Here is a 20,988-nt window from a genome sequence, read left to right on the forward strand (position 1 = left end):
CCGACGATCGAATCTCGGGCAAGTAACATACCGATAGACAAAGGGAATTGTATACGGGATTGGTTGAATCCCCGACATCGTGGTTCATCCAATATCATCGTGGAACATGTGGGAGCCAACATGGGTATCCAGATCCCGCTGTTGGTTATTGACCGGAGAACGTCTCGGTCATGTCTGCATGGTTCCCGAACCCGTAGGGTCTACACACTTAAGGTTCGATGACGCTAGGGTTATAGGGAAAGTATGTACGTGGTTACCGAATGTTGTTCGGAGTCCCGGATGAGATCCCGTACGTCACGAGGAGTTCCGGAATGGTCCGGAGGTAAAGATTTATATATGGGAAGTCCTGTTTTGGTCACCGGAAAAGTTTCGGGTGTTATCGGTAATGTACCGGGACCACCGGGAGGGTCCCGGGGGTCCACCAAGTGGGGCCACCAGCCCCAGAAGGCTGCGTGGGCCAAGTGTGGGAGGGGACCAGCCCCAGGTGGGCTGGTGCGCCCCCCCCCCCCCACCAAGGCCCAAGGCGCATGGGAGAGTGGGAGGGGGCAAACCCTAGGTCTAGATGGGCCTTAAGGCCCACCCTAGTGGCACCCCCCCTTCTCCTCCCCTTGGCCGCACCCTAGATGGGTTTGGGGGCTGCCGCCACCCCTGGGGAGGGAACCCTAGATGGGGCGCAGCCCCTCCCTCTCCCCCTATATATAGTGGAGGCAAAGGGGCAGCCCAACGCACGAAGTTCTTCTTCTCTTGGCGCAGCCCTTCCCTCTTCCTCCTCCTCTCTCGCGGTGCTTGGCGAAGCCCTACAGGATTGCCACGCTCCTCCACCACCACCACGCCGTCGTGCTGCTGCTGGACGGAGCCTTCCCCAACCTCTCCCTCTCTCCTTGCTGGATCAAGGCGTGGGAGACGTCACCGGGCTGCACGTGTGTTGAACGCGGAGGCACCGTTCTTCGGTGCTTAGATCGGAATCAACCGCGATCTGAATCGCTACGAGTACGACTCCTTCATCCGCGTTCTTGCAACGCTTCCGCATCGCGATCTACAATGGTATGTAGATGCACTCCCCTTCCCCTCGTTGCTAGATTACTCCATAGATTGATCTTGGTGATGCGTAGAAAATTTTGAATTTCTGCTACGTTACCCTACAGTGGCATCATGAGCTAGGTCTATGCGTAGTTTCTATGCACGAGTAGAACACAAAGCAGTTGTGGGCATAGATGTTGCCAATTCTTCTTGCCGCTACTAGTCCTATCTTGTTTCGGCGGCATTGTGGGATGAAGCGGCCCGGACCGACCTTACACGTACGCTTACGTGAGACAGGTTCCACCGACTGACATGCACTAGTTGCATAAGGTGGCTAGCGGGTGTCTGTCTCTCCCACTTTAGTCGGAACGGATTCGACAAAAAGGGTCCTTATGAAGGGTAAATAGAAATTGGCATATCACGTTGTGGTTTTACGTAGGTAAGAAACGTTCTTGCTAGAAACCTATACAAGCCACGTAAAAACTTGCAACAACAATTAGAGGACGTCTAACTTGTTTTTGCAGCATGTGCTATGTGATGTGATATGGCCAGAAGATGTGATGAATGATATATGTGATGTATGAGATTGATCATATTCTTGTAATAGGAATCACGACTTGCATGTCGATGAGTATGACAACCGGCAGGAGCCATAGGAGTTGTCTTTATTTTTTGTATGACCTGCGTGTCATTGAATAACGCCATGTAAATTACTTTACTTTATTGCTAAGCACGTTAGCCATAGAAGTAGAAGTAATCGTTGGCGTGACAACTTCATGAAGACACAATGATGGAGATCATGATGATGGAGATCATGGTGTCATGCCGGTGACAAAGATGATCATGGTGCCCCGAAGATGGAGATCAAAGGAGCAAAATGATATTGGCCATATCATGTCACTACTTGATTGCATGTGATGTTTATCATGTTATGCATCTTATTTGCTTAGAACGACGGTAGTAAGTAAGATGATCCCTTATAATAATTTCAAGAGACGTGTTCCCCCTAACTGTGCACCGTTGCGAAGGTTCGTTGTTTCGAAGCACCACATGATGATCGGGTGTGATAGATTCTAACGTTCGAATACAACGGGTGTTGACGAGCCTAGCATGTACAGACATGGCCTCGGAACACAAGCAAAACACTTAGGTTGACTTGACGAGCCTAGCATGTACAGACATGGCCTCGGAGCACAAGAGACCGAAAGGTCAAACATGAGTCGTATAGTAGATGCGATCAACATGGAGATGTTCACCGATGATGACTAGTCCGTCTCACGTGATGATCGGACACGGCCTAGTTTGACTCAGATCATGTATCACTTAGATGACTAGAGGGATGTCTATCTGAGTGGGAGTTCATTGATCAGATGAACTTAATTATCATGAACATAGTCAGAAGGTCTTTGCAAATTATGTCATAGCTTGCGCTTTAGTTCTACTGGTTAAGATATGTTCCTAGAGAAAATTTAGTTGAAAGTTGGTAGTAGCAATTATGCGGACTGGGTCCGTAAACTGAGGATTGTCCTCATTGCTGCACAGAAGGCTTATGTCCTTAATGCACCGCTCGGTGTGCTGAACCTCAGCGTCGTCTGTAGATGTTACGAAACATCTGACATACATGTTTTTGATGACTACGTGATAGTTCAGTGCGTAATGCTAACGGTTTAGAATTGTGGCACCAGAGACGTTTTTGAAACGTCGCAGAACATATGAGATGTTCCGAAGACTGAAATTGGGATTTCGGACTAGTGCCCACGTCAAGAGGTATGAGACCTCTGACAAGTTTCTTAAGCCTGCAAACTAAGGGAGAAAAGCTCAATCGTTGAGCATGTGCTCAGATTGTCTGAGTACTACAATCACTTGAATCGAGTGGGAGTTAATCTTCCAGATGAGATAGTGATGGTTCTCCATAGTCACTGCCACCAAGCTATTGGAGCTTCGTGATGAACTATAACATATCAGGGATAGATATGATGATCCTTGAGCAACTCGCGATGTTTGACACCGCGAAAGTAGAAATCAAGAAAGAGCATCAATTGTTGATGGTTAGTACTAGTTTCAAGAAGGGCAAGGGCAAAAGGGATGCTTCATGAAACAGCAATTCATTTGCTGCTCTAGTGAAGAATCCCAAGGTTAAACCCAAACCCGAGACTAAGTGCTTCTGTAATGAGGGGAACGGTCACTGAGGCAGTACTACCCTAGATACTTGGTAGATGAGAAGGCAGGCAAGGTCGACAGAAGTATATTGGATATACATTGTATGAATGTGTACTTTACTAGTACTCCTAGCAGCACCAGGGTATTAGATACCGGTTCGGTTGCTAAGTGTTAGTAACTCGAAATAAAAGCTGCGGTATAAACGGAGACTAGCTAAAGGTGAGATGACGATACGTGTTGGAAGTGTTTCCAAGGTTGATGTGATCACGCATCGCATGCTCCCTCTACCATTGAGATTTGGCGTTTGCGTTGAGCATAAACATGATTGGATTATGTTTATCGCAATACGGTTATTCATTTAAGGAGAATAATGGTTACTCTGTTTATTTGAATAATACCTTCAATGGTCTTGCACCTAAAATGAATCTCGATCGTAGTGATACACATGTTCATGCCAAAAGATATAAGATAGTAATGATAGTACCACATACTTGTGGCACTGCCACTTGAGTCATATTGGTATAAAACGCATGAAGAAGCTCCATGTAGATGGATCTTTGGACTCACTCGTTTTTGAAAAGATTGAGACATGCGAACCATGTCTATTGGTATATATGCATGAAGAAACTCCATGCAGATGGATCGTTTGGACTCACTTGAGACATGCAAATCATACCACATGGGCAAGATGACTGAAAGGCCTCATTTTCAGTAAGATGGAACAAGAGAGCAAATTGTTGGATGTAATACATTTTGATGTGTGCAGTCCAATGAGTGCTGAGGCATGCAGTGGATATCGTTATGTTCTTACTTCACAGATGATTTGAGTAGATGCTGAGTGTATTTACTTGATGAAACACAAGTCTAAATTATTGAAAGGTTCAAGTAATTTCAGAGTGAAGTTGAAGATCGTCGTGACAAGAGGATAAAATGTCTGTGATATGATCATAGAGATGAGTATCTGAGTTACGAGTTTGGCACACAATTAAGACATTGTGGAAAGTGTTTCACAATTAATACCGCCTGGAACACCATAGTGTGATGGTGTGTCCGAACATCATAACTGCACCCTATTGGATATGGTGCATACCATGATGTTTCTTATCGAATTACCACTATCGTTTATGGGTTAGGCATTAGAGATAACCGCATTCACTTTAAAAGGGGCACCACGCAATTCCGTTGAGACGACACCGTTTAGAGAAACCTAAGTTGTCGTTTCTTAAAAGTTTGGGGCTGCTTATGTGAAAAAGTTTCAGGCTGATAAGCTCGAACCCAAAGTGGATAAATGCATCTTCATAGAATACCCAAAACAGTTGGGTATACCTCCTATTTCAGATCTGGAAGCAAAAGTAATTGCTTCTAGAAACGAGTCCTTTCTCGAGGAAAAGTTTCTCTCGAAAGAATTGAGTGGGAGGATGGTGGAGACTTGATAAGGTTATTGAACCGTCACTTCAACTAGTGTGTAGCAGGGCACAGGAAGTTGTTCCTGTGGCACCTACACCAATTGAAGTGGAAGCTTATGATAGTGATCATGAAACTTCAGATCAAGTCACTACCAAACCTCGTAGGACGACGAGGATGCGTGCTACTTCAGAGTGGTACGTGATCCTGTCTGAGATATCATGTTGTTGGACAATACTGAACCTACGAGCTATGGAGAAGCGATGGTGGGCCCATATTCCGACAAATGGTTAGAAGCCATGAAATCCGAGATAAATGGATCTTTGAGAAGAAGACGGACGTGGACGGTAATGTTACCGTCTATGAAGCTCGACCTGTGGCAAAGAGTATTTCCACAAGTTCAAGGAGTTGACTACGATGAGATTTTCTCATCCGTAGCGATGCTTAAGTCCGTCGGAATCATGTTAGCATTAGCTGCATTTATGAAATCTGGCAGATGGATGTCGAAACAAGTTTCCTTACCAGTTTCGTAAGGAAAGGTTGTATGTGATACAATCAGAAAGGTTTTGTCGATCCTAAGGATGCTAAAAGGTATGCTAGCTCCAGCGATCCTTCCATGGACTAGAGCAAGCATCTCGGAGTCAGAATATACGCTTTGGTGGAGTGATCAAAGTTTTTGGGTTTATACAAAGTTTGTTAGAAACTTTTATTTACAATAAGGTGAGTGGGAGCACTACAACATTTCTGATAAGTATATGTGAATGACATATTGTTGATCCAAAATGATGTAAAATTTCTGGAAAGCATAAAGGGTTGTTTGAAAGGAGTTTTTCAAAGGAAGACCTGGATAAAGTTGCTTACATATTGGGCATCAAGATCTATAGAGGTAGATCAAGACGCCTGATGATACTTTGAAAGAACGCACACCTTGACATGATTTTGAAAGAGTTCAAAATAGATCAGCAAAGAAGGAGTTCTTGGCTGTGTTACAAGGTGCGACTATTGAGTAAGACTCAAGACCGGACCACAGCAGAAGAGAGAGAAAGGACGAAGGTCGTCCCCTATGCTTTAGACGTAGGCTCTACAGTATGCTATGCTGTGTGCCGCACATGAAGTGTGCCTTGCCATGAGTTGGTCAAGGGGTACAATAGTGATCCGGGAATGGATCACATGACAGCGGTCGAACTTATCCTTAGTATCTAGTGGACTAAGGAATTTTCTCGATTATGGAGGTGAAAAGGAGTTCTTCGTAAAGGGTTACGTTGATGCGAACTTCGACACTAATCCGGATGACTCTGAGTAGTAAACCGGATTCGTATAGTAGAGCAGTTATTTGAAATGGCTCCAAGTAGCGCGTGGTAGCATCCACAAGATGACATAGATATTCGTAAAGCACACACGGATCTGAAAGGTTTAGACCCGTTGACTAATAACCTCTCTCACAAGCATAACATGATCAAACCAGAACTCATTGAGTGTTAATCACATAGTGATGTGAACTAGATTGTTGACTCTAGTAAACTCTTTGGATGTTGGTCACATGGTGATGTGACCTATGAGTGTTAATCACATGGTGATGTCGACTAGATTATTGACTCTAGTGCAAGTGGGAGACTGTTGGAAATATGCCCTAGAGGCAATAATAAATAGGTTATTATTATATTTCCTTGTTCATGATAATCGTTTATTATCCATGCTAGAATTGTATTGATAGGAAACTCAGATACATGTGTGGATACATAGACAACACCATGTCCCTAGTAAGCCTCTAGTTGACTAGCTCGTTGATCAATAGATGGTTACGGTTTCCTGACCATGGACATTGGATGTCGTTGATAACGGGATCACATCATTAGGAGAATGATGTGATGGACGAGACCCAATCCTAAGCCTAGCACAAGATCGTGTAGTTCATTTGCTCAGAGCTTTTCTAATGTCAAGTATCAGTTCCTTAGACCATGAGATTGTGCAACTCCCGGATACCGTAGGAATGCTTTGGGTGTACCAAACGTCACAACGTAACTGGGTGGCTATAAAGGTGCACTACAGGTATCTCCGAAAGTGTCTGTTGGGTTGGCACGAATCGAGACTGGGATTTGTCACTCCGTGTAAACGGAGAGGTATCTCTGGGCCCACTCGGTAGGACATCATCATAATGTGCACAATGTGACCAAGGAGTTGATCACGGGATGATGTGAGTTATGGAACGAGTAAAGAGACTTGCCGGTAACGAGATTGAACAAGGTATAGGGATACCGACGATCGAATCTTGGGCAAGTAACATACCGATAGACAAAGGGAATTGTATACGGAATTGATTGAATCCCCGACATCATGGTTCATCTAATATCATCGTGGAACATGTGGGAGCCAACATGGGTATCCAGATCCCGCTGTCGGTTATTGACCGGAGAACGTCTCGGTCATGTCTGCATGGTTCCCGAACCCGTAGGGTCTACACACTTAAGGTTCGATGACGGTAGGGTTATAGGGAAAGTATGTACGTGGTTACCGAATGTTGTTCGGAGTCCCGGATGAGATCCCGTACGTCACGAGGAGTTCCGGAATGGTCCGGAGGTAAAGATTTATATATGGGAAGTCCTGTTTTGGTCACCGGAAAAGTTTCGGGTGTTATCGGTAATGTACCGGGACCACCGGGAGGGTCCCGGGGGTCCACCAAGTGGGGCCACCAGCCCCAGAAGGCTGCATGGGCCAAGTGTGGGAGGGGACCAGCCCCAGGTGGGCTGGTGCGCCCCCCCACCAAGGCCCAAGGCGCATGGGAGAGTGGGAGGGGGCAAACCCTAGGTCCAGATGGGCCTTAAGGCCCACCCTAGTGGCGCCCCCCCTTCTCCTCCCCTTGGCCGCACCCTAGATGGGTTTGGGGGCTGCCGCCACCCCTGGGGAGGGAACCCTAGATGGGGCGCAGCCCCTCCCTCTCCCCCTATATATAGTGGAGACAAAGGGGCAGCCCAACGCACGAAGTTCTTCTTCTCTTGGCGCAGCCCTTCCCTCTTCCTCCTCCTCTCCCGCGGTACTTGGCGAAGCCCTACGGGATTGCCACGCTCCTCCACCACCACCACGCCGTCGTGCTGCTGCTGGACGGAGCCTTCCCCAACCTCTCCCTCTCTCCTTGCTGGATCAAGGCGTGGGAGACGTCACCGGGCTGCACATGTGTTGAACGCGGAGGCACCGTTCTTCGGTGCTTAGATCGGAATCAACCGCGATCTGAATCGCTACGAGTACGACTCCTTCATCCACGTTCTTGCAACGCTTCTGCATCGCGATCTACAATGGTATGTAGATGCACTCCCCTTCCCCTCGTTGCTAGATTACTCCATAGATTGATCTTGGTGATGCGTAGAAAATTTTGAATTTCTGCTACGTTACCCTACACATACCTGACTCCTTACCTTCGTCGAGATCCCAATCTTCAGAGTTGCGTTTAATTCTTTCCAATAAGTCCCATTTGAATTCAGTCTTCATCATAAAAGAGCCAGCACAAGAAGTATCGAGCATGGTGCGATTGTTATCAGAAAGCCGAGCATAAAAAAATTGAATAATTATTTCTCTTGGGAGCTGATGATTGGGGCATGAATATAAGATTGATTTAAGCCTCCCCCAAGCTTGAGCGATGCTTTCTCCTTTGCGAGGCCAAAAATTATATATATAATTGTGATCACGATGAACAAGATGCATAGGATAAGACTTCTGATGAAATTCCAATTTCAATCGTTTGTAGTTCCATGATCCCATATCATCACATAGCCTATACCATGTCAATGCATCTCCCTTCAAATATAAATGGAAGACCTTCTTCTTAATAACATCATCAGGCACACCTGCAAGCTTAAATAATCCACAAACTTCATCCACATATATTAGGTGCTCATCAGGATGCATTGTTCCATCTCCTGCAAAAGGATTAGCTAGCAGTTTTTCTAACATACCCGAAGGAATTTCAAAGTAGACATTTTCATTTTCAGTAGGTTCAGTAGGTTGAGGAGCAACTCTTTGCTCTACTGGTTGGGGTGAAGATACCCCGAACAAGCCCCTCAGAGGATTACTTTCCATAGTAACAAGTGACAGTAAATTTCAGCACACTATATAAAAATTTCCTTACCAAATTCCACCTACCAAAGGCGCTTCACTCCCCGGCAACGGCGCCAGAAAAGAGTCTTGATGACCCACAAGTATAGGGGATCTATTGTAGTCCTTTCGATAAGTAAGAGTGTCGAACCCAACATGGAGCAGAAGGAAATGATAAGCGGTTTTCAGCAAGGTATTCTCTGCAAGTACTGAAATAATAGGTAACATATAGTTTTGCGATAGGATAATTTGTAACGAGCAACAAGTATCAAAAGTAACTAAAGTGCAGCAAGGTGGCCCAATCCTTTTTGTAGCAAAGGAAAAGCCTGGACAAACTCTTATATAGAGAAAAGCGCTCTCGAGGACACATGGGAATTATCGTCAAGCTAGTTTTCATCACGTTCATATGATTCGCGTTCGGTACTTTGATAATTTGATATGTGGGTGGACCGGTGCTTGGGTGTTGTCCTTACTTGGACAAGCATCCCACTTATGATTAACCCCTATTGCAAGCATCCGCGACTACAAAAGAAGTATTAAGGTAAACCTAACCATAGCATGAAACATATGGATCCAAATCAGCCCCTTACGAAGCAACGCATAAACTAGGGTTTAAGCTTCTGTCACTCTAGCAACCCATCATCTACTTATTACTTCCCAATGCCTTCCTCTAGGCCCAAATAATGGTGAAGTGTCATGTAGTCGACGTTCACATAACACCACTAGAGGAGAGACAACATACGTTCACATAACACCACTAGAGGAGAGACAACATACATCTCATCAAAATATCGAACGAATACCAAATTCACATGACTACTAATAGCAAGACTTCTCCCATGTCCTCAGGAACAAACGTAACTAATCACAAAGCATATTCATGTTCATAATCAGAGGAGTATTAATATGCATATAGGATCTGAACATATGATCTTCCACCAAATAAACCAACTAGCGTTAACTACGAGGAGTAATCAACACTACTAGCAACCTACAGGTACCAATCCCAGAGTTAGAGACAAGAATTGGATACAAGAGATGAACTAGGGTTTTGAGAGGAGATGGTGCTGGTGAAGATGTTGATGGAGATGGCCCTCTCCTGATGAGAGGAGTGTTGGTGATGACGATGGCGATGATTTCCCCCTCCCGGAGGGAAGTGTCCCCGGCAGAACAGCTCTGCCGGAGCCCTAGATTGGTTCCGCCAAGGTTCCGCCTCGTGGCGGCGGAGTCTCATCCCGAAAGCTTGCTTATGATTTTTCTTCGGACGAAAGACTTCATATAGCAGAAGATGGGCACCGGAGGGCCAACAGGGGGCCCACGAGGCAGGGGGCGCGCCCAGGTGGGTAGGGCGCGCCCCCACCCTCGTGGCCAGGGTGTGGCCCCCTCTGGTATTTCTTCCGCTCAGTATTTTTTATTATTTCCAAAAATAACTTTCGTGGAGTTTCAGGACTTTTGGAGTTGTGCAGAATAGGTCTCTAATATTCGCTCCTTTTCCAGCCCAGAATTAAAGCTGCCGGCATTCTCCCTCCTTATGTAAACCTTGTAAAATAAGAGAGAATAGGCATAAGTATTGTGACATAATGTGTAATAACAGCCCATAATGCAATAAATATCGATATAAAAGCATGATGCAAAATGGACGTATCAAGCACCGACAACTAGCAATGAGTGTGTGAACATGAATGTAATGTCGGTGAGAGATACGTACTCCCCCAAGCTTAGGCTTTCGGCCTAAGTTGGTCTATTGCCACGGCTGGCCTGCATTCTCAGCCAATTCATATAAATCATCATAAATCCCGGCTGTTCTCAAGAAGTCATCACAAGGCCATTCACACGGCCGAACCTCCGCGGTGTGAGGCAGATTATATTTGGGCCTCTCTTCTTCTTCACTTTGCTTATCCTTCGAGCTTCGGCTCGAAGAGCCCCTCAAAAATCTCTTCATCATTTTCTGAAAATTTCTGAAATTTTTAGTAACTTCAAATAAAATTGAACCAAGCTCAACAAAATTGATAGCAACTACTCCCACAAGTGCCTAGAGACTATATCATGCATTAGAGCTACTTGGAACCATATAAATTTGACATGCAAGCTCAAGAACATGGTCACCTAGGCAGCACAAATTTGCAATGAATAAAGCACTAGAACAAAAACTAATTGGACCAATGGAGGAGTCACATACCAAGGAACAATCCCCCAAAGCAGTTTTATGAGAGGTGCTTTGAGCAAGGAGATCGAAAATCGCAGCAAAATGAGCTAGAGCTCGTGCTTGAGCTGGTTGGTGATTTTTTTGGGAGGAAGAAGGAGTGTGTGGGTGCAGGAATAAGTGGAGGGGAGCCACCATGGGCCCACGAGGCAGGGGGCGCGCCCAGGGGGTGGGCGCGCCCTGGACCCTCGTGGCCAGGTGCTTGCTCCCCCTGATGTGTTCTCAGTGCCAGATATTCTGAAATATTCTAGAAAAAATCATATTTCATTTTCGGGGCATTTGGAGGACTTTTATTTTCGGGGTATTTTTTTATTGCACGGATAATTCATAAAACAGACAGAAAATATTATTTTTACTTTATTTCAACTAAATAACAGAAAGTAAAAGGAAGGTACAGAAAATTGTGCTTTCTAACTTCATCCATCTCATGCTCATCAAAAGGAATCCACTAACAAGGTTGATCAGGTCTTGTTAACAAACTCATTCCGAATAACATGGAACCGGAGAAATTTCGAATAACACTATGTTACCTCAACGGGGATATGCACGTCCCCAATAATAAGAATATCATATTTCTTCTTGACAGTAGGTAGAGGAAATTCAAAACCTCCAAAAATAATCGATGGAATTTTTCCAATAGAATTTATACTATGAACTTGAGGTTGTTTCCTCGGAAAGTGTACCATATGCATTGCCATTAACATGAAAAGTGACATTGCCTTTGTTGCAATCAATAGCAGCCCCTGCAGTATTCAAAAAGGGTCTTCCAAGAATAATAGACATACTATCGTCCTCGGGAATATCAAGAATAACAAAGTTCGTTAAAATAGTAACATTTGGAACCACAACAGGCACATCCTCACAAATACCGACAGGTATAGCAGTTGATTTATCAGCCATTTGCAAAGATATTTCAGTAGGTGTCAACTTATTCAAATCAAGTCTACGATATAAAGAGAGAGGCATAACACTAACACCGACTCCAAGATCACATAAAGCAGTTTTAACATAGTTTCTTTTAATGGAGCATGGTATAGTTGGTACTCCTGGATCTCCTAGTTTCTTAGGTATTCCACCCTTGAAAGTGTAATTAGCAAGCATGGTGGAAATTTCAGCTTCCGGTATCTTCCTTTTATTAGTAACAATTTATTTCATATACTTAGCATAAGGATTCATTTTGAGCATATCAGTCAAACGCATACGCAAAAAGATAGGTCTAATCATTTCAGCAGAGCGCTCAAAATCCTCATCATCCTTTTTCTTGGATGCTTTGGGAGGAAAAGGCATGGGTTTCTGAACCCATGTCTCCCTTACTTTACCGTGTTTCCTAGCAACAAAGTCTCTCTTATCATAACGTTGATTCTTTGATTGTGGGTTATCAAGATCAACAGCAGGTTCAATTTCTACATCATTATCATTGCTAGGTTGAGCATGAACATGAACATTGTCATTAACATTATTACTAGGTTCATGTTCATCACCAGATTGTGTTTCAGCATCAGAAATAGAAATATCATTAGGATTCTCAGATGTGTCTACAATAGGTTCACTAGAAGCATGCAAAGTCCTATCATTTTTCTTTCTCTTCTTTTTAGAAGGACTAGGTGCATCAATATTATTTCTCTGAGAGTCCTGCTCAATTCTCTTAGGATGGCCTTCAGGATACAAAGGTTCCTGAGTCATTTTACCAGTTCTAGTAGCCACTCTAATAGCAAAATCATTATTCTTACTATTTAATTCATTGAGCAAATCATTCTGAGATTTAAGTACTTGTTCTACTTGAGTGGTAACCATATAAGCAAGTTTACTAATGAGTTTAAGTTCACCTTTAACTCTAGACATATAATCACTCAAGTGTTCAATCATATAAGTGCTACCTCTTGAGCACTGCGTTGGTTTTCCCTTGAAGAGGAAAGGGTGATGCAGCAAAGTAGCGTAAGTATTTCCCTCATTTTTTGAGAACCAAGGTATCAATCCAGTAGGAGGCTACGCGCGAGTCCCTCGCACCTACACAAAACAAATAAATCCTCGCAACCAACGCGATAAGGGGTTGTCAATCCCTACACGGTCACTTACGAGAGTGAGATCTGATAGATATGATAGGATAATATTTTTGGTATTTTTATGATAAAGATGCAAAGTAAAATAAAAGCAAAGTAAAAAAGAAACAGAAATAACTAAGTGTTGGAAGATTAATATGATGAAGATAGACCCGGGGGCCATAGGTTTCACTAGTGGCTTCTCTCAAGAGCATAAGTATTTTACGGTGGGTGAACAAATTACTGTTGAGCAATTGACAGAATTGAGCATAGTTATGAGAATATCTAGGTATGATCATGTATATAGGCATCACGTCCGAGACAAGTAGACCGACTCCTGCCTGCATCTACTACTATTACTCCACACATCGACCGCTATCCAGCATGCATCTAGAGTATTAAGTTCATAAGAACAGAGTAACGCCTTAAGCAAGATGACATGATGCAGAGGGATAAATTCATGCAATATGATATAAAAAACATCTTGTTATCCTCGATGGCAACAATACAATACGTGCCTTGCTGCCCCTACTGTCACTGGGAAAGGACACCGCAAGATTGAACCCAAAGCTAAGCACTTCTCCCATTGCAAGAAAGATCAATCTAGTAGGCCAAACCAAACTGATAATTCGAAGAGACTTGCAAAGATAACCAATCATACATAAAAGAATTCAGAAGATTCAAATATTGTTCATAGATAAACTTGATCATAAACCCACAATTCATCGGTCTCAACAAACACACCACAAAAGAAGATTACATCGAATAGATCTCCACGAGAGAGGGGGAGAACATTGTATTGAGATCCAAAAGGAGAGAAGAAGCCATCTAGCTAATAACTATGGACCCGAAGGTCTGAGGTAAACTACTCACACTTCATCGGAGGGGCTATGGTGTTGATGTAGAAGCCCTCCATGATCGATGCCCCCTCCGGCGGAGCTCCGGAACAGGCCCCAAGATGGGATCTCGTGGGTATAGAAGGCTGCGGCGGTGGAATTAGGTTTTTGGCTCCGTCTTTGATCGTTTGGGGGCACGTAGGTATATATAGGAGGAAGGAGTACGTCGGTGGAGCAACAAGGGGCCCACGAGGGTGGAGGGCGCGCCTGGGGGGGTAGGTGCGCCCCCCTACCTCGTGGCCTCCTCCTTTGTTTCTTGACGTAGGGTCCAAGTCTCCTGGATCTTATTCGTTCCAAAAATCACGTTCCCGAAGGTTTCATTCCGTTTGGACTTTGTTTGATATTCTTTTTCTGCAAAACTCTGAAATAGGCAAAAAACAGCAATTTTGGGCTGGGTCTCCGGTTAACAGGTTAGTCCCAAAAATAATATAAAAGTGAATAATAAAGCCCATTAATGTCCAAAACAGAAGATAATATAGCATGGAGCAATCAAAAATTATAGATACGTTGGAGATGTATCAATAAGCATTGTGTTTTAATTCTCTACCAAAATAAGCATTGAAGTTTTCTTGCTTAACCATAAAATTATCAAACTCATCCAAGCATTGGCTAGCAAACTTAGTAGGAGGGATTTCAGCTTTATCATATCTATAGAGAGAATTTACCTTTACTACATGTGTCGGGTTATCAAGACCATGTATTTATTCAATAGGCGGTAAATTAAGACCATGTATTTCTTCAACAGGAGGTAAATTCTTAACATCTTCAGCTTTAATACCTTTTTCTTTCATATATTTCTTTGCCTCTTGCATATCTTCAGGACTGAGAAATAGAACACCCCTTTTCTTCAGAGTTGGCTTAGGAGTTGGTTCAGGAAGTGTTCAATTATTTTCATTGGTCAACATATTATTCAATAAAATTTCAGCTTCATCTGGTGTTCTTTCCCTGAAAACACAACCAGCACAACTATCCAGGTGGTCTCTGGAAGCATCGGTTAGTCCATTATAAAAGATATCAAGTATTTCATTTTTCTTAAGAGGATGATCAGGCAAAGCATTAAGTAATTGGAGAAGCCTCCCCCAAACTTGTGGGAGACTCTCTTCTTCAATTTGCACAAAATTATATATATCCCTTAAAGCAGCTTGTTTCTTATGAGCAGGGAAATATTTAGCAGAGAAGTAATAAATCATATCCTGGGGACTACACACACAACCAGGATCAAGAGAATTGAACCATATCTTAGCATCACCCTTTAATGAGAACGGAAATATTTTAAGGATATAATAGTAGCGAGTTTTCTCATCATTAGTGAATAGGGTGGCTATATCACTTAATTTAGTAAGATGTGCCACAACAGTTCAGATTCATAGCCATAAAAAGGATCATATTCAACCAAAGTAATTATATCAGGATCAACAGAGAATTCATAATCCTTATCGGTAACAAAGATAGGTGAAGTAGCATAAGCAGGATCATATTTCATTCTAGCATTCAGAGTTTTTTTATTTCAGCTTAGCTAGTAATTTCTTAAGATCACTTCTATCATTGCAAGCAAGAAAGTCTCTAGCAGTTTCTTCATCCATAACATAGCCCTCAGGCACAACAGGCAATTCATATTTAGGGGGAGAATCTTCATCATCACTTTCATCAATATTATCAGTTTCAATAATTCCATTCTCTCTAGCCATAGCAAGTTGTTCATCAAGAAATTCACCAAGTGGCACAGTAGTATCAAGCATAGAAGTAGTTTCATCATAAGTATCGTGCATAGCAGAAGTGGCATCATCAATAACATGCGACAAATCAGAATTAATAGCAGAAGCAGGTTTAGGTGTCGCAAGCTTACTCAAAACAGAAGGTGAATCAAGTGCAGAGCTAGATGGCAGTTCCTTACCTCCCCTCGTAGTTGAGGGATAAATTTTTTTTTCGCGTCTTTCAAGTTCTTCATAGTGAACAGCATATATAAGTCCCAAGTGACTCAAAGAATAGAGCTATGCTCCCCGGCAACGGCGCCAGAAAATAGTCTTGATAACCCACAAGTATAGGGGATCGCAACAGTTTTCGAGGGTAGAGTATTCAACCCAAATTTATTGATTCGACACAAGGGGAGCCAAAGAATATTCTCAAGTATTAGCAGTTGAGTTGTCAATTCAACCACACCTGGATAACTTAATATCTGTAGCAAAGTATTTAGTAGCAAAGTAGTATGATAGTAACGGTAACGGTAGCAAAAGTAATATTTTTGGGTTTTGTAGTGATTGTAACAGTAGCAACGGAAAAGTAAATAAGCGAAGAACAATATGTGAAAAGCTCGTAGGCATTGGATCGGTGATGGAGAATTATGCCGGATGTGGTTCATCATGTAACAGTCATAACATAGGGTGACACAGAACTAGCTCCAATTCATCAATGTAATGTAGGCATGTATTCCGAATATAGTCATATGTGCTTATGGAAAAGAACTTGCATGACATCTTTTGTCCTACCCTCCCATGGTAGTGGGGTCCTAATGGAAACTAAGGGATATTAAGGCCTCCTTTTAATAGAGTACCGGACCAAAGCATTAACACATAGTGAATACATGAACTCCTCAAACTACGGTCATCACCGGGAGTGGTCCCGATTATTGTCACTTCGGGGTTGCCGGATCATAACACATAGTAGGTGACTATAGACTTGCAAGATAGGATCAAGAACTCACATATATTCATGATAACATAATAGGTTCAGATCTGAAATCATGGCGCTCGGGCCCTAGTGACAAGCATTAAGCATAGCAAAGTCATAGCAACATCAATCTCAGAACATAATGGATACTAGGGATCAAACCCTAACAAAACTAACTCGATTACATGATAAATCTCATCCAACCCATCACCGTCCAGCAAGCCTATGATGGAATTACTCACGCACGGCGGTGAGCATCATGAAATTGGTGATGGAGGATAGTTGATGATGACGATGGCGACGGATTCCCCTCTCCGGAGCCCCAAACGGACTCCAGATCAGCCCTCTCGAGAGAGTTTAGGGTTTGGCGGCGGCTCCGTATCGTAAAACGCGATGAATCTTTTTTTCTGATTTTTTTCTCCCCGAACACGAATATATGGAGTTGGAGTTGAGGTCGGTTGAGCTCCAGGGGGGCCACGAGGCAGGGGGCGCGCCCCCCACCCTCGTGGAAAGGGTGTGGGCCCCCTGGCCTTGATTCTTTCGCCAGTATTTTTAATTATTTCCAAATAAAATCTCTATGAAGTTTTAGGTCATTCCGAGAACTTTTGTTTCTGCACATAAATAACACCATGGCAATTCTGCTGAAAACAGCGCCAATCCGGGTTAGTTCCATTCAAATCATGCAAGTTAGAGTCCAAAACAAGGGCAAAAGTGTTTGGAAAAGTAGATACAACGGAGACGTATCATGATGCAGCAAAGTAGTGTAAGTATTTCCCTCAGTTTTGAGAACCAAGGTATCAATCTAGTAGGAGACAACGCACAAGTCACCTAGTACCTGCACAAACAATCAAGAACCGTGGAACCAACGCGATAAAGGGGTTGTCAATCCCTTCACGGTCACTCGCAAAAGTGAGATCTAATAGAGATAGTAAAGTAAATATTTTTGGTATTTTTGTTGTATAGATTGGAAAGTAAAGATTGCAAAATAGTAAACGAGATGCGATGTAAACAAAAGAGATGCAATATAATAGGAAAGAGACCCGGGGGCCATAGGTTTCACTAGTGGCTTCACTCAAGATAGCATGCATTACGTTGGGTGAATAAATTACTGTCGAGCAATTGATAGAAAAGTGCATAGTTATGAAGATATCTAAGGCAATGATCATGAATATAGGCATCATGTCCATGTCAAGTATACCGAAACGATTCTGCATCTACTAATATTACTCCACACATCGACTGCTATCCAGCATGCATCTAGAGTATTAAGTTCATAAGAACAGAGTAACACATTAAGCAAGATGACATGATGTAGAGGGATAAACTCAAGTAATATGATATAAACCCCATCTTTTTATCCTCGATGGCAACAATACAATACGTGCCTTGCTGCCCCTACTGTCACTAGGAAAGGACACCGCAAGATTGAACCCAAAGCTAAGCACTTCTCCCATTGCAAGAAAGATCAATCTAGTAGGCCCAGCTAAACCGATAATTCGAAGAGACTTGCAAAGATATCAAATCATGCATATAAGAATTTAGAGAAGAACCAAGTAATGTTCATAGATAAACTTGTTCATAAATCCACAATTCATCAGATCTCGGCAAACACACCGCAAAAGAGTATTACATCGAATAGATCTCCAAGAACATCGAGGAGAACTTTGTATTGAGAATCAAAGAGAGAAAAGAAGCCATCTAGCTAAAAACTATGGACCCTAAGGTCTGTGGTAAACTACTCACGCTTCATCGGAGAGGCAATGGTGTTGATGTAGAAGCCCTCCGTGATCGATTCCCCCTCCGATAGATCGCCGGAAAAGGCCCCAAGATGGGATCTCACGGGTACAGAAGGTTGCGGTGGTGTCAAAGTGGTTTCGTGGCTCTCCCTGATGTTTCTAGGGTATAAGAGTATATATAGGCGAAAGAAGTACGTCAGTGGAGCTACGAGGGGCCCACGAGGGTGGGGGCGCGCTGATACATCTCCAACGTATCTATAATTTTTTATTGTTCCATGGTATTATATTATCTGTTTTGGATGTTTAATGGGCTTTAATAAACTCTTTTATATTATTTTTGGGACTAACCTATTAACCGAAGGCCCAGTGCAAATTGCTATTTTTTGCCTATTTCAGTGTTTCGCAGAAAAGGAATATCAAACGGAATCCAAACGAAACGAAACCTTCGCGGGGATCTTTTTTTGGAACAAACGCAATCCAGGAGACATGGAGTGGAAGTCAAGGAAGCAACGAGGCGGCCACGAGGTAGGAGGACGCGCCCCCCACCCTCGTGGGCCCCTCGTAGCTCCACCGACCTATTTCTTTCGCCTATATATACTCTTATACCCTGAAAACATCCAGGGGAGCCATGAAACCACTTTTCCACCGCCGCAACCTTCTGTACCCGTGAGATCCCATCTTGGGGCCTTTTCCGGCGATCTGCCGGAGGGGGATTCGATCACGGAGGGCTTCTACATCAACACCATAGCCTCTCCAATGATGTGTGAGTAGTTTACCCCAGACCTTCGGGTCCGTAGTTATTAGCTAGACACTCTTTGGTTCTCAATACAAAGTTCTCCTTGATGTTCTTGGAGATCTATTCGATGTAATACTTTTTGCGGTGTGTTTGACGAGATCCGATGAATTGTGGGTTTATGATCAAGATTGTCTATGAACAATATTTGATTCTTCTCTGAATTCTCATATGCATGATTTGATATCTTTGCAAGTCTCTTCGAATTATCGATTTAGTTTGGCCTACTAGATTGATCTTTCTTGCAATGGGAGAAGTGCTTAGCTTTGGGTTCAATCTTGCGGTGTCCTTTCCCAGTGACAGTAGGGGCAGCAAGGCACGTATTGTATTGTTGCCATCGAGGATAAAAAGATGGGGTTTATATCATATTGCTTGAGTTTATCCCTCTACATCATGGCATCTTGCTTAATGCGTTACCCTGTTCTTATGAACTTAATACTCTAGATGCATGCTGGATAGCGGTCGATGTGTGGAGTAATAGTAGTAGATGCAGAATTGTTTCGGTCTACTTGACACGGACGTGATGCCTATGTTCATGATCATGCCTAGATATTCTCATAACTATGCGCTTTTCTATCAATTGCTCGGCAGTAATTTGTTCATCCACCATAATATATGTTATCATGAGAGAAGCCACTAGTGAAACCTATGGCCCCCGGGTCTATTTCACAGCATATTAGTTTCCTGTCAACTAGCTATTTCTGTCGCCGTTTATTTGCAATCTTTACTTTCCAATCTATACAACAAAAATACCAAAAATATTTATCTTATTATCTTTATCATATATCACTTTTGCAAGTGGCCGTGAAGGGATTGACAACCCCTTTATCGTGTTGGTTGCATGGTTCTTGATTGTTTGTGTAGGTACTAGGCGATTTGCGTGTAGTCTCCTACTGGATTGATACCTTGGTTCTCAAAAACTGAGGGAAATACTTACGCTACTTTGCTGCATCACCCTTTCCTCTTCAAGGGAAAACCAACGCATGCTCAAGAGGTAGCAAGAAGGATTTCTGGCACCGTTGTCGGGGAGATCTACGCTCAAGTCAAGACATACCAAGTACCCATCACAAACTCTTCTCCCTCGCATTACATTATTTTCCATTTGCCTCCCATTTTCCTCTCCCCCACTTCACCTTTGCCTTTTCTTCGCCTTCTTCCCGTATGTCTTTTTCTTTGTGTTTCCATGTGCCTTCTACTTGCTTGCATCTTTGCTTGCTAAAAATCTATTGATATGGATCCACTTAAAGTGTTCTACTTGGATCATCTTCGATCTATATGTGCTCGTGCTGAAACCCCAACTAGTTTAGTTGAGGGAAAATCTTTAGATGAGCATGCTCATTTTGTGCGACATCGTTTGTCTGAAAAGGGGAAGCTCTTATGGTATCAAATAAATAGTTTGCTATGCTATGCTTGGAATCTTTGTGAAATTTATGATTTTACTTGTTGCTCTAAGAACCCTAAGAAACACCTTCCCTACCTATGTGAGTTTAATGATAATGAAATCTTATCTTCTTATGGAAAGGGAGTTTATAGTTACTATGATATCAAACAAATTGAAGAATTTGTCGTTTTTAAGGGTGCTCATGAAGTTGCTTCTTTGATTGAAAAGTATGATATTACTCTCTACAAATCTGAAAATTCCGACATACTTAAATATTGCTATGAAAACTATGCTCATAATGCCTATGTTAAGGAATTTATTGAGACAATGACCGTTGCTTTGGAAGAAAATAATGATATGCACGAATCTATAGATAATTATGATTCCGATGATTTGATTGAAATATCCCTTGATGAACATGATGCTTGCTATTCTTATGGCCATGATGCCAATATTTATGGAGATGAATTTACTATAGTTCCTTATGTTAAACATGAGATTATTGCTATTGCACCCATACTTGATAGTTCCTTGAATCAAAAGCATGATTGCAATGATGTTACTATAAATTCTCTTGCTGTCAATTGTGCTAATAATATGCAA

This window comes from Triticum aestivum, chromosome 7D, assembly GCF_018294505.1.
Source record: "Triticum aestivum cultivar Chinese Spring chromosome 7D, IWGSC CS RefSeq v2.1, whole genome shotgun sequence".
Taxonomy (NCBI): domain Eukaryota; kingdom Viridiplantae; phylum Streptophyta; class Magnoliopsida; order Poales; family Poaceae; genus Triticum; species Triticum aestivum.